This window comes from Triturus cristatus, chromosome 10 (assembly GCF_964204655.1).
Source record: "Triturus cristatus chromosome 10, aTriCri1.1, whole genome shotgun sequence".
Lineage (NCBI taxonomy): Eukaryota > Metazoa > Chordata > Amphibia > Caudata > Salamandridae > Triturus > Triturus cristatus.
The window spans coordinates 292,040,015-292,053,380 of NC_140593.1; positions in this window are offsets into that span (position 1 = coordinate 292,040,015).

Consider the following 13,366-nt stretch of genomic DNA (forward strand, 5'->3'; position numbering starts at 1 on the left):
CTCCATCTGTGCCTGCAGAAAGTAGGTATTATTTTCCCAAAGATGTGATCAAGGATTACAGTAAAAATGAGGATATTAGTCAATGGTTTAAAGCATATGAGTTAGCATTGTTGGCCCACCGGGTCCCTGAGAAAGATTGGGGAACGGGGTTGTGGAGCCGCTTTACAAATGAAGGGAGAGATACCTTGTTGGGCATGCCTGCTGAGGATAGGATGTCTTATACTCATATGAAAGATGCTTTAATGTTGAGATATGGCTTAACCCCAGAAAAGTACCGACAAACCTTTAGAGAATGTAAGAAGTTGCCTGGTACTACGTGGGTTGAATATGTGTCTTTTGTTTTGCAGAGCCATGGATGGTTGGATAAAGGGTAGCAAGGTTGATAGTTATGATGCTCTTTATGATTTATTTGCTTGGGAGCACTTGTCTAATAACTGTTTTCCAGAGCTACGCCAGCACCTTGTTGATAGCAAGATATCTAACCCTAGAAAACTTGCTGAGGAGGCGGACCGCTGGGTCAGTACCAGGGTCCACAAGGGTCCAGTGGGAGACTCAGCCAAAGGTGGGCAGGGTCCCCAGCAGAAGAGTGGGGGGGGACAGGGGTAAACAGAGGGAGTTTCAGAAAGGGCCCCAAAGTAATCCCCAAGGGAACCAAGGGAAGGGTTCCCAGTCTCCCCTTGTAAAGAAGCCAGAGGCCCCGACAGGTAAACCTGTTCCAAGGGGCCCCATGACCTGCTATGTTTGTAAGCAGGTGGGACACCGTTATTATGATCCCCAGTGTCCCATGAAGGATTCCAATGCACCACCACGTGCACCCCCTCGTCAGGTAGCGAGTGTAGCCCTGGGAGGGAATGATATGGGTGCCCCCGGTGGGTGGGGTCCCGCAGAAATGTCCCTGGTCTCTTTAGGAGACGTGGAAATGGTCCCTCCAACCCCTCTGCCTAATAACTCTAAAAAATATAGGCAGTGGGTGACCATTAATGGCCATAGGGTGGAAGCTCTCAGAGACACCGGAGCAAGTGTGACAGCTGTCAAGTGTTACTTGGTGTCCAGAGAGCAGGTGGTCCCTCATGCATTCTACCCCGTTGTAGCTGCTGACAACTCACAGAGTCAGTGTGAGGTAGCTCAAGTTCCTTTTGAGTGGGGGGGGTCTCAGGGACTCTTCAGGTTGCTGTGAGGCCCGCCATGCCTGTTGATTGTCTCCTGGGCAATGATTTGGAGGACTCCCCTTGGGCTAAGGTGGAGAGAAAATCGCATCTGGAAATGTTGGGTCTGCCTGAGTGGGTGTGTGCGACCACCCGGTCCATGTCAGTCAGTAAGGGTGTTGATGGGGCCCTGGAGCCTGAAAGTATGGCCCAGGTCCCAACCGTGAAGAGAAGAGGCAGGGGGCGTGGGAAACCGTCCCCCATCGTTCCCGCGGTCCAGGAGGGAGCAGACCCTGAGGGGGATGCCCTGGAACCGACAGGAGAACAAGTGGCCGAACTGGGAGACCTGCCCGAGCTGACCCATTGGCAGCAGGATGGTGGTCCCTCCAGGGAGGAATTTTGTGCTGAGCAGAAAGTGTGACCTTCTCTTGTGGATATGAGGCAGCAGGCCTCAGCACAAACGACAGGTGATCAGTCAGGATCACATTGGGTCTACTGGGAGAATGACCTCCTGTATAGCGAGCCTAAGGCTGCTGAGCTTGGGTCAGCCCGTGTGCTGGTGGTACCCCAGCGCTTCAGAGCCTTCCTACTGGGGTTGGCTCATGACGTTACGTTAGCTGGACATCTGGGGCAGGACAAGACCTATGACAGGCTTGTCACCCATTTTTATTGGCCCCAGATGAGAAGGGATTCAGATATCCATTGTAGGACCTGTCAAACTTGCCAGGCTAGTGGGAAAAGTGGGCGGAAGCAGAAGGCTCCCCTCCAACCTTTTCCCGTCGTCAGTACCCCCTTTGAGCGAGTGGGAATTGACATTGTGGGGCCACTGGACCCCAAGACAGCCATGGGCAACAGGTTTATCCTGGTCTTGGTGGACCATGCCCCGCGGTAACCGGAAGCCATCCCTCTCCGCAAAGTGACGGCCCCCGTGGTGGGACGGGCACTGATGGGTGTTTTCTTCCACATGGGGTTACCCAGAGAGGTGGTGTCAGACCGGGGCACCAAATTCATTTCGAATTATATGAAGTCTCTGTGGAAGGAGTGTGGGGTAACCTACAAGTTTACCACTCCTTACCACCCTCAAGGTAATGGGCTGGTTCAGAGATTCAACCGGACCCTGAAAGGCATGATCATGGGTCTTGAAGAACCAATGAGGCGTAAATGGGACGTCCTCTTGCCATGCCTACTGTTTGCTTACCGTGAGGTGCCACAGAAGTCTCAAGGGTTCAGCCCATTTGAGCTTTTGTATGGACACCCGGTAAGAGGACCTTTGAGTCTGGTCAAAGAAGGCTGGGAGCAATCTCCCAGGAAACCTCCCCAGGATGTATACAGTTACATGCTGGCCTTTAGGAACCAGACTCGGCGCTTCAGGGATCTTGCTCAGGCAAATCTGGAGGCCAGCCAGGAAGAGATGAAGCGGTGGTACGATCAGAATGCCACTCTGGTTGAGCTTCAACCTGGTCAGAAAGTTTGGGTCATGTCCCCTGTGGAACCTTGTGCGCTCAAGGACAGGTGGACTGGACCATTTGAGGTTGTGGAGAAAAAGAGCGATGTCACCTACTTGGTGGACTTGAAGTCTCCCAGGAACCCCTTGCGGGTCCTGCATGTCAACCGGTTAAAGCCCCTCTTAGAAAGGTCCAAAGTGGGCATGCTCCTTGCCACAGATGCTGGGATGGAGGAGGAGAGTGAGCCTCTTCCTGACCTCCTGTGTGCAAAAGAGAAAGATGGGTCAGTGGATGGTGTTGTCCTCTCTGACACACTGACCCCTGAGCAGCAGCAAGATTGTCGCCATCTGTTGGTACAATTCCCTGATCTGTTTTCCTTAATCCCTGGTGTCACTCAGTGGTGTGTCCACGATGTGGACACTGGGGACAGCACTCCTGTGAGGCACAAGGCCTACAGGGTGACTGAAAAGGTCAGAGCATATATCAAGGAGGAGGTCTCCAAAATGTTTGCCTTAGGGGTGGTTGAGTCCTCTAGCAGTCCTTGGGCCAGCCCAGTGGTCTTGGTCCCAAAGGCTGCAGGCCTGGTGCTTCACCGGAACTTCGGTTCTGTGTGGATTACCGAGGACTCAATTCGGTCACCAAGACTGACACGCACCCCATCCCCAGAGCTGATGATCTCATCGATCGGTTGGGGGCTGCCCGGTACCTTAGTACGTTTGATCTAACGTCGGGGTACTGGCAGATCGCCTTGACTGATGGGGCAAAAGAGAGGTCTGCATTCTCCACACCAGATGGGGACTACCAGTTCCGGGTGATGCCCTTTGGAATGAAGAATGCCCCTGCCACATTCCAGAGGTTGGTTAACCAGGTATTGGCCGGGCTGGAAGATTTCAGCGCCGCCTACCTGGACGATATAGCAGTGTTCAGCGCCAGGTGGGAGGAACACTTGCGCCACCTCCAGGAAGTGTTGTTGGCCCTGCGCAGAGCAGGCCTCACAATCAAGGCCAGTAAGTGCCAGATTGGGCAGGGTTCAGTGGTGTACTTGGGGCACCAAATAGGGAGCGGCAAGGTGGCCCCCCTGCAACCCAAGATAGATACCATCCTGGCTTGGGAACCGCCCAAAACCCAGACTCAGGTGAGAGCCTTCTTGGGTCTCACGGGCTACTACAGGAGGTTTGTCAAGGGGTATGGCAACATTGTGCACCCCTTGACCTCGCTGACTTCCAGGAAGCAGCCAAGACTTGTGATCTGGACTGACGCCTGTCAGAAAGCCTTTGACAACCTGAAAACTGCAATGTGTACAGCACCGGTCCTCCAGGCACCCGACTTTTCAAAAGAGTTCATTGTCCAGACAGACGCTTCAGAGCATGGTGTGGGGGCTGTTCTAGCACAGATGAATGAGGAGGGCCGAGACTTACCTGTAGCCTTCATCAGCCGGAGGTTACTTCCCAGGGAACAAAGGTGGAGTGCGATAGAGCGTGAGGCATTTGCTGTGGTCTGGGCGCTGAAGAATCTAAGACCCTACCTGTTTGGGACTCACTTCCGGGTTCAGACATACCACAGGCCCCTCAGATGGTTAATGCAGATGAGGGGTGAGAACCCAAAGCTGTTGAGGTGGTCCATTTCCCTACAGGGGATGGACTTTACGGTGGAACACCGCCCTGGTACAGATCACGCCAATGCTGATGATCTGTCCAGATTTTTCCGCCTTAGTGATGAGGACTCCCTGGGTGAAGGGTAGTTCTCCCCGCATTTCAGCTGGAGGGGACACGTGTTAGACCTGGCATCATTGGCATGAGTCTCTCCTCCATTTTTTTCTGGTTGCCTCCTCTGTTTACGATGTTTTTGCTGGATTATTGCTTTGGGCACTGTGCCACTGCTGATCAGTGCCACAGTGCAAGTGCTCCCTATGTTAAATTGTTACATTGATTGGTGTTACCAGAATTGGCTTGGTTGACTTACTGTTCAGACCCTAGTCTAGTGCACTGCGTGTGCCAAGGGCGTGTAAGTTAACTGCTGCTGGTGGGCTTGCAGCACTGGTTGTGCCACCCACAGAAGCAGCGTGTAAAATGTGTCTCAGGCCTGCCATCGCAGAGCCTGTGTGCAGTCCCTGACTGCCATGTCGACTTGGCAAGGAAACCTACTTGCCTGTCTCTAAAACCTTCACTTTGCCACATTTCAGACACCTCTATGGTAGGCCCTAGGGCTGGGTGCATTGTGGGTAAAAGGTAGGTCATGCCCTGATGTGTGTGGCATGACCTAATAGTGAATTACAGCCATTTTCGTTTTTCACTATTGAAGGGCTACCTGCCTCCAATAGGCCAGACTGGGCAGACTGATTATTAACTCCATTATAATCTAACTGACTCAGGGAGCATGGTAGCAGATCGAGTTTAGTATCCCTGAACTCAGAATTTAATAACATACCCTTTAGGATGGATGTTTTTTAAATTCTGTGTTTGAAAATAGCCCTTTTAGAAAGTGGCTATTTTCTTGTCCAACTATCCACCGGTCTCTGCTGGTTTGGTGTGTGTGTCAGGGGCTGGGTGGCTCCAGAGGTCTGAATGAGTCAGTGTGGGGTGAATGAGGCATCTACACTTAGAGTGGGGGAAGAGTAGTCCCTGATAGCCTGCCCTGCCTGACACAATGCTGGCTCCCCCTCCTGCTGGGCGACTGATAGCCCTGCTCCTGCCAGTGACAATACTGGCTCCGCCTCCTGCTGGGCGGCTGAGGACCCTGCCCTGCTCAGTGAATAGGCCAGGTGCCTCTGCCTGGCAACACCCACAACAAACCCAGGATGGGGGGAATTTCCCTGTTTGGACAAAGGGAACAAAGGAGAAATAGGGTATAAGAGAAGGACCCCTGAACCAAGAACTGAGATCACTTCTGACAAGGAAACCTCTACCAAGGACAAGAAGCCTGCTGATCTAAGGACATGCCTCCCCCTTCTGCCAGTGTGCTGTTTGCTGGGGGGAACCTGAAGCTGCTTCTTTATTTTTGCCAAGGAACAAGGAGAGAGGAACTTGGTGTGTACTCTCAAAAGCTTGCTAGAAAATCTCCAAGGGCTGGAAGAGTGCCAGCCTCCTGTTGAAGTCACAGGGCCAAAGGACTTCACCCTCTACTGAATTGCTGATTGCTGGAAAGTGCTATTTCCAGTACACAGGGGAAAATCTGCAGTCTCGCCGCCGCCGCCGAATCCAGCTCGACATCGTGAGTAACGGCTCAAGTGTTCCGAGCCTTCGACTCCGGCCGCCGGGCCCGATCGACGCCAGCAGCAACGCCAGGAGTAGTGAGTATCGGCTCCAGCTCCAAGGGACCCCTTCTTGACGCCGGTATCGACGCAGCTGAGTAGTGAGTATCGGCTCCAGCTCTAAGCGACCCTGTCTCGACGCCGCTGCTGATCGCATTGACTCGACGCCCTTCTCGACGCCGTGAGCGCTGCTCCGGCCCAACACCTCTCGACGCCGCTGCAGATCGACCCGAATCCGAGGCACGACCGACGCCGCCCTCGACGCCAACATCTCGACGCCGTGGATCATCGTTTTCTTCATTTCCAAAGGTACTGTGTTTGGGGGTTCTGTTGCGACTCCAGGCTCGACGTAGCGCTCCTCGCGGTCGATGCCGAACCTTGGGAATATCGTAAACTCGACGTCGTGTGACTCCTGTGGGGGTCACATTGTTGCCAAGAACTTTGTTTTAAGAAGAATACACACTTTTGTTGCTAAAGAACTATTTCCTAAGAAGAAACTTTACCTGAACTATTATTTTTCCTTCCAAAGAGTATTTATTAAGATTGTGGTATATTTTTGTCGTTATTTGGTCTTGTGCTAAGCCTTATATAAAAATACTATTTTTATAATAACTCCTGTGTTGTGTCCATTTGTAGTGTACTCACTTTATTACTGTATGTGGTCATAAATGCTTAACACGCTGCCTCTGAGATAAGCCTGTCTGCTCTGCCAAGCTACCAAGGGGGTAGCAGGGGTTATCTGAGTGTGTAATCCCCTTGCCCTGACTAGAGTTGGTGGGTCCCTATTTGTCAGAAGTGTATACCTCTGCCAACTAGAGACCGCCGGTTCTAACACTGTGTTAAAGGGTTTTACCCATTCTGTGTCTGTAGAGAAATACACTAGTACAATATAAGGGCTTATATTTTTCACCAATCACTCGGGCCATGATATGCACATGGGTTAGGGTCTCTGAGTATAAGTACTTGCCACATTTACCTCACCCTTTACTCCACTTAAGCATAACCAAAAGAACTCAGATTTCTCCCAAGGCTTGGCAGAAGTAACATTTGGGGCTATAGAGACAATAAATGTCTCCTGCTAGTCTCCGTTATCAATAAGGACAAATTATAACATTTGAGAATGTCAAAGAGCGTTCAGTGTTCCAGAATCAGAATAGTGATACCTTCAGCCCAGGCAATTGCTTCTACACCCGGTGAATAAACACAAGGCCACCAGGAATCTCACAGTGTTTGAGACCTGAATTTTGAAGGGGAAACTGGGATGAAGACTAGTCTACAGCATCTACATGTTGCTCGTCACAGTAGTTCCTGGTACAAAACCCAGAGGAGTAGGAGATGAGAGAAGGGGCTGCATCGGGTTACTCCACACATATTTTATGACATATACTAAAGACATCTCAGAACGTTAAAAGGAGGGAAACCCTCTGTAAAATTAAATTATACTGGTACCATTCTCCTGAGTAACTACACAAAAGGGATACCTCAAAATCAGACAGATGTTGGAGGGAGCATAATGCTACTGGCACCCTAGTTCCCTTTCTTTTGCCTTTAAAAAAATTACTAAAGTATGGGGAAGTTGATGCAGAAGTAATAGGCAAGATCTTTGACATAGCTACTATGTGCATTTGCTTATTTATAACGTAACAAATAAACACTAGAGTCTGTAGGTCTACTATTGTGTATAATGTACAAGATGGTGGTTTACTTTGTGCTGGGCTATCAATGTCCATTTCTGACATTTCACACTTCACATACATAATGTTGTGGACCCTCCTAAAACTGCTGTACCTGGTTGTTAGAAATTTGGTCTCTAGTTAGCAGAGGTTTTGCACCCTGTCCAATTAGGGACCACAATCCCTGTGAGGGTAAGCTAGAAACACACTTTAAATTAACCTGTGCTCACTCTCTGGTAGCTTGGCACAGAACTGGCAGGCTTAACTTAAAAGGCAATTTGTAAAGTATTTGTGCAAGACAAAAATGCTGGGGAAAGACCACCCTAAGAATGAAAGGTCTAACACTGGTGGGTAGGGGAGGGAGCCATGCTATTACTCTTTTCTTAGCCCAAGATTCTCCACTAGATGAAACCCACCCCAATCTCTTGGGATGAGTTATGGTCACTTCCCCTGACAACATAATACATGTCTACACTGAGCCAGCTCCAACTGTCATCACTGTGTGCAGTATTGGAGGAAGCCCACAACTTTGCTCACCAACAGCAGGAAAGTACTACCCTAGGAGCGGAGAAGTCTTGGAACATAAAAAAATTACAAAAACTGTGATTTAGCTGTGGTTATCGGATGAAAAGTATTGACCCCCTGGACTTATTTCTGTTCACCAGATACCAAGAAGGCGTACAAACCAAATTAAGAAGGAAGATGATGGAAGGGAGTGGAACGTCTTTATATTTGCTATTCTTTGTCCAGACTGGATATACACCAGGGAAGCTTGCAGAATCACATTTGTTTGCCTAGAATAGAAGGAAGACCTGTCTACCATCACAAGGAGCTGAATGGCACTTTCCAGAAGAAAGTGTCCTGATTTTAAGAAGCGAGCACAAGGCACAGTTGATTGAAATCACCACTATTGGCAATCTCAAGGGGGGGGAAACTGCCTAGGTTTAGCAAATGTGCCTATTCCTAGATTTGTCACCATCCAGTGATATTAGAAGTTAGTCCACCTGGCGTGGCTTGAGCGCCGATACGGAATGGCGGACCTGGTGTAGGCTCCGCAGCGACACGGGACATTTTACCTGTACGGAGCCTCTCAAGGATGATGTTCATGTGTTTGGGCGGCGGGCATGGACTTATGACGAGGCGGTGAGTCCGCATAACGCGTTTCAATCATCGTTGCTTGACAGACGAGCCCATGCGCTGCGGCGGTGACTTTCTCCTCAGAGAATCGCGGGCGTCCGCCATTTTGTATCGCGGCGCCCGCGTTTTTTCATTTCTGTGAACGCTTCATTCATCCAGCATCAAAATGTTACTTTTTTTCCTAACTTCTTGCTAATGTTTGCGTTATTGCCTGTCAGCATGCAGCTCAATGACATATCCGTCAAAATGTCCAATTAGCCCAACAAAGTTTTTCAGAACCGTTTTTTATGATATATATTTTCCAACATAAGACCAGTCATGACGAAAACTCCAATTCACCATCTATAAAGCAATTTTTCCAAGTGCAGCCAAGTTACAAAGGCCTCGATACATCTCTTCAAATGGTGAACAATGGGGTACCAGAACAGATCCCCAATGCAAAAAGCCAACTAAAAGCACCAGGCAACACTTAATTACTGACAAAAACATACAACTCACAGTGACAATATTAGCCATTTCCAAGGCGCAAATAGAACTTTCAGGTGACCTTATTTTTAAAGTCAAACTTTTGTTATCAATTATGAAATTTCCGGGGGTGTGGCTTGAGCGCCGATGCGGAATGGCGGACCTGGTATAGGCTCCGCCGCGACGCGGGACATTTTACCTGTACGGAGCCTCTCAAGAATGATGTCCATGTGTTTGGGCGGCAGGCATGGACTTGTGACGAGGTGGTGAGTCCGCATACCGCGTTTCAATCATCGTTGCTTGACAGAGGAGCCCATGCACTGCGGCGGTGTCTTTCTCTTCAGAGAATCGCGGGCGTCTGCCATTTTGTATCGCGGCGCCCGCGTTTTTTCATTTCTGTGAACGCTTCATTCATCCAGCATCAAAATGTTACTTTTTTTCCTAACTTCTTGCTAATGTTTGCGTTATTGCCTGTCAGCATGCAGCTCAATGACATATCCGTCAAAATGTCCAATTAGCCCAACAAAGTTTTTCAGAACCGTTTTTTATGATATATATTTTCCAACATAAGACCAGTCATGACGAAAACTCCAATTCACCATCTATAAAGCAATTTTTCCAAGTGCAGCCAAGTTACAAAGGCCTCGATACATCTCTTCAAATGGTGAACAATGGGGTACCAGAACAGATCCCCAATTCAAAAAGCCAACTAAAAGCACCAGGCAACACTTAATTACTGATAAAAACATACAACTCACAGTGACACCATTAGCCATTTCCAAGGCGCAAATAGAACTTTCAGGTGACCTTATTTTTAAAGTCAAACTTTTGTTATCAATTATGACATTTCCGGGGGCGTGGCTTGAGCGTCGATGCGGAATGGCGGACCTGGTGTAGGCTCCGCAGTGACGCGGGACATTTTACCTGTACGGAGCCTCTCAAGAATGATGTTCATGTGTTTGGGCGGCAGGCATGGACTTGTGACGAGGTGGTGAGTCCGCATACCGCGTTTCAATCATCGTTGCTTGACAGACGAGCCCATGCGCTGCGGCGGTGTCTTTCTCTTCAGAGAATCGCGGGCGTCCGCCATTTTGAATCGCGGCGCCCGCGTTTTTTTTTTTTTTCGTTTATGTGAATGCTTCATCCAGCATGTTACTGCCCAACTTTGTCTACGGCCTCATTCATTCTATAATGGGTGCTCTCTACCACATAATTGCTCACTCCAGTTGATTTGTGGTTTGTCTCTGTATTAATGCACCAATGCACCAATGCCTACCGCTGCAGGTGATTTGTTTGAGGCAAGGAACTTTTCAGTGCACTGTCCTGTATAATTGAATGTGCATCGTTTTTTGGCCGTCCTTCTTCTATACTGCAGCTTCTCCTATTGGAATGGCATTTTTTTTTTTTTTGCTTCAATAAATGTCAGCTGAGTCGTTTTTTGCTATGTTCTGTATGGAGGATTTGATGTCACTTTTGCTCAATTTTATTTGTATTCCTCTTTGTCTCTTGTGGTGAACGCTATACAATATCTGTATTTTATTGATATTTGGAACATTCTCATTATATTTTTGCGCTACCTTTCATCCATCACAGAAAATTTTAAGTTACAATGGCTAGTGATTCCCATGCTGTTCGTTCTTCCTCCTCCGGTACCAAGCCAAAAAGACATAAAAAGGATCCTCCGTCTCCTATTCTTTCCTCACAAAACCCAGTCCTGGACTCTATACTAGACGAGGTACGTGGCCTTCAACCCTTCATGTCCACGACTAATGAAAAGCTAAAGCAGATTGAGGAGAGGTGAATTGTCATGGAGGGTAAAGTCTTAGATCTTGAACAGCGTGTAAGTGATTTACAAGACACCACTTCTAAGATCCCCACACTGGAGCAAGAAATCCATAAATTAAAAATCCACACAGAGGATCTTGAAAATCGCAATCGCAGAAATAATCTGCGCCTTTATGGTCTTCCGGAGAATGTTGAAGGCACCGACATGGTCTCTTTTTTGCAGAAATTCCTTCCAGAACTGTTAGATCTTCAACCATCGTCGAGCCTCCTCAATATACAAAGAGCTCACCGTTTGGGACGTCTTCTTCCTCATGCCAACAAGCCACGCAGAATCATAATACTTTTTCTGGAATTCATCGAGCTTATGCATGTTTTGAAGGCTGTAAGACTCAAACGCCATCTTACCTGGTCAGGCCATAATATGTTCATCTCTCAGGATATTTCCAATGCAACAAATGCCCGTCGCAAGGAATTTCTTGCTTTGCGACCTCAGATGAGACAACTTAACATTCAATATGGAATTCTCCATCCTTGCCTTTGCAAAATTACACATGATGGTCGGTCACGCTCCTTTGATGATCAGGGTAAACTTAAACTTTTTCTTCATAGTCTCTCACCTCAGGGCATGGACACCTATGTTTGACTTTTTCTTATATTTTAGGATTGCTAATTAGATTATAAATTGATTTACCTGTTAGATATCCTCTGATTATCTGTTCTTCTTGTATTCATGAGGTTCTCATTCATCTTTTGTAGTTATCACTGTGGTCCGTGTCCTTCGGCGTCACTATGCTCCTCTTTTTTCAGATTTTCTTCTTCTTTACAGATCTGGATGTTAATCCTTGATCTGTTTGCTTACTTCTTTCTTCTGTCTCCTTCCTTTCCTTTCTTTCTCTTTCCTTTCTCTCGTTTCTGTTTCTCTTTTTTTTTACTCTTCTTTTTGGACTATGTTTCTCCGCTAATTTTTCTCTTTTGCTTCTTTTTCGTTTTGTTTATCTCGTCTTTTCATCCACTCAGTCTTACTCAACTTTACACTGTTTTCTCTATACCTGTTTCATTTTTAGTATTATGTCTATCTTTTCACTTATTGAAAATTGTCTTTCCTTCTTTTGTCTTGTCGATTTTGCAGTTTCGTCCTCCTGTTCCCTCATGTCTACCTATTCCCAGAGTTATGGTTAATGTGACTTCATGGAATGTTCGTGGTCTTGGTCATCCAGTCAAGCGTCAAAAGGTATTGTCTCATCTTGCTAAACTTAATACCCAAGTTGCTTTTTTACAGGAAACCCACTGTAATGACAAAGAATCCCTTAAACTTAAACGCCACTGGGTTAGTCAAATTGTCTTTTCTCCTGCTATTGATCGTCATGGTGGTGTTGCTATATTGTTCCATAAATCCATTAATGCACAGATTTTATCGTCAGAGTGTGACCCTGATGGTCGGTGGGTGTTGGCAGAGGTTGTTATAAATAAAAAACAAATAACCTTTTTCAATATTTATGGTCCTGTTAAACCAGACTCTGAATTTTGGCATTCTATCAAACTGAAACTATTGTCATGTACTAATTCTAATATTGTGGTTGGGGGTGATTTCAACAATTGGTTAGACCCATTTTCTGATAGGCAATCGCACTGTAAGTTCAAACCTGACAAATATCACAAATCATTTCAGACAGCCATCTCCTCTCGCCCATTATTTGATACGTGGAAAATATGTAACCCAGATACCCTAGAATTTACCTTCTTCTCGCCCGTACATCATACCAGATCCCGTATTGATTATATTTTAGTTTCCAAATCACTACTACCCTGTCTCCACCCTTATCGACCTCTCTCTCACTACATGTAAACAAGGTAGATGGAGTTTTAATAATTCCCTTCTATCAGACCGTTCCTTTATTCTAGAAGCGACTTCTTTTATTAAGGAATTCTTTACTTTAAATAACTCCTCAGACACTTCCGTTCACAACAATTGGGACGCCTTTAATGCTTCCTTTAGAGCATTTACTATTGCTTACTCTTCAAGGAAGAAAAAATTACTGCACACTAAATATAAAGACACCCTAACACTTCTAAAAACGTTAGAACATAATTATTACTCTTCTAAATCTCCCTCATCACTACAAGAATTAATTAAGGCTAAATCCTCCCTGAATAAAATTGTTACTGCGGACGCTTGTAATATCCTTCCTAAGATTAAATTGAAATTTCATGGAGGACAAAATAAAGCTTGGAAAATGTTAGAAAATTATCTAAAAATTAAATCAGAACATAAAGTTATTGGTCCCATTCATTCGGAATCGAACAACACACTCCTTTCCTCTGACTCCGATATTATCTCCACCTTTCAATCATACTACAATCTCTTATATACAGAAACTACCATGCCCTCTGCAGTAGATTTTACCTCTTTCTTTCAAGATATCCCCAAGCCTAAAACTTCCCAGGATAATTTCGAGCCCCTTGAAG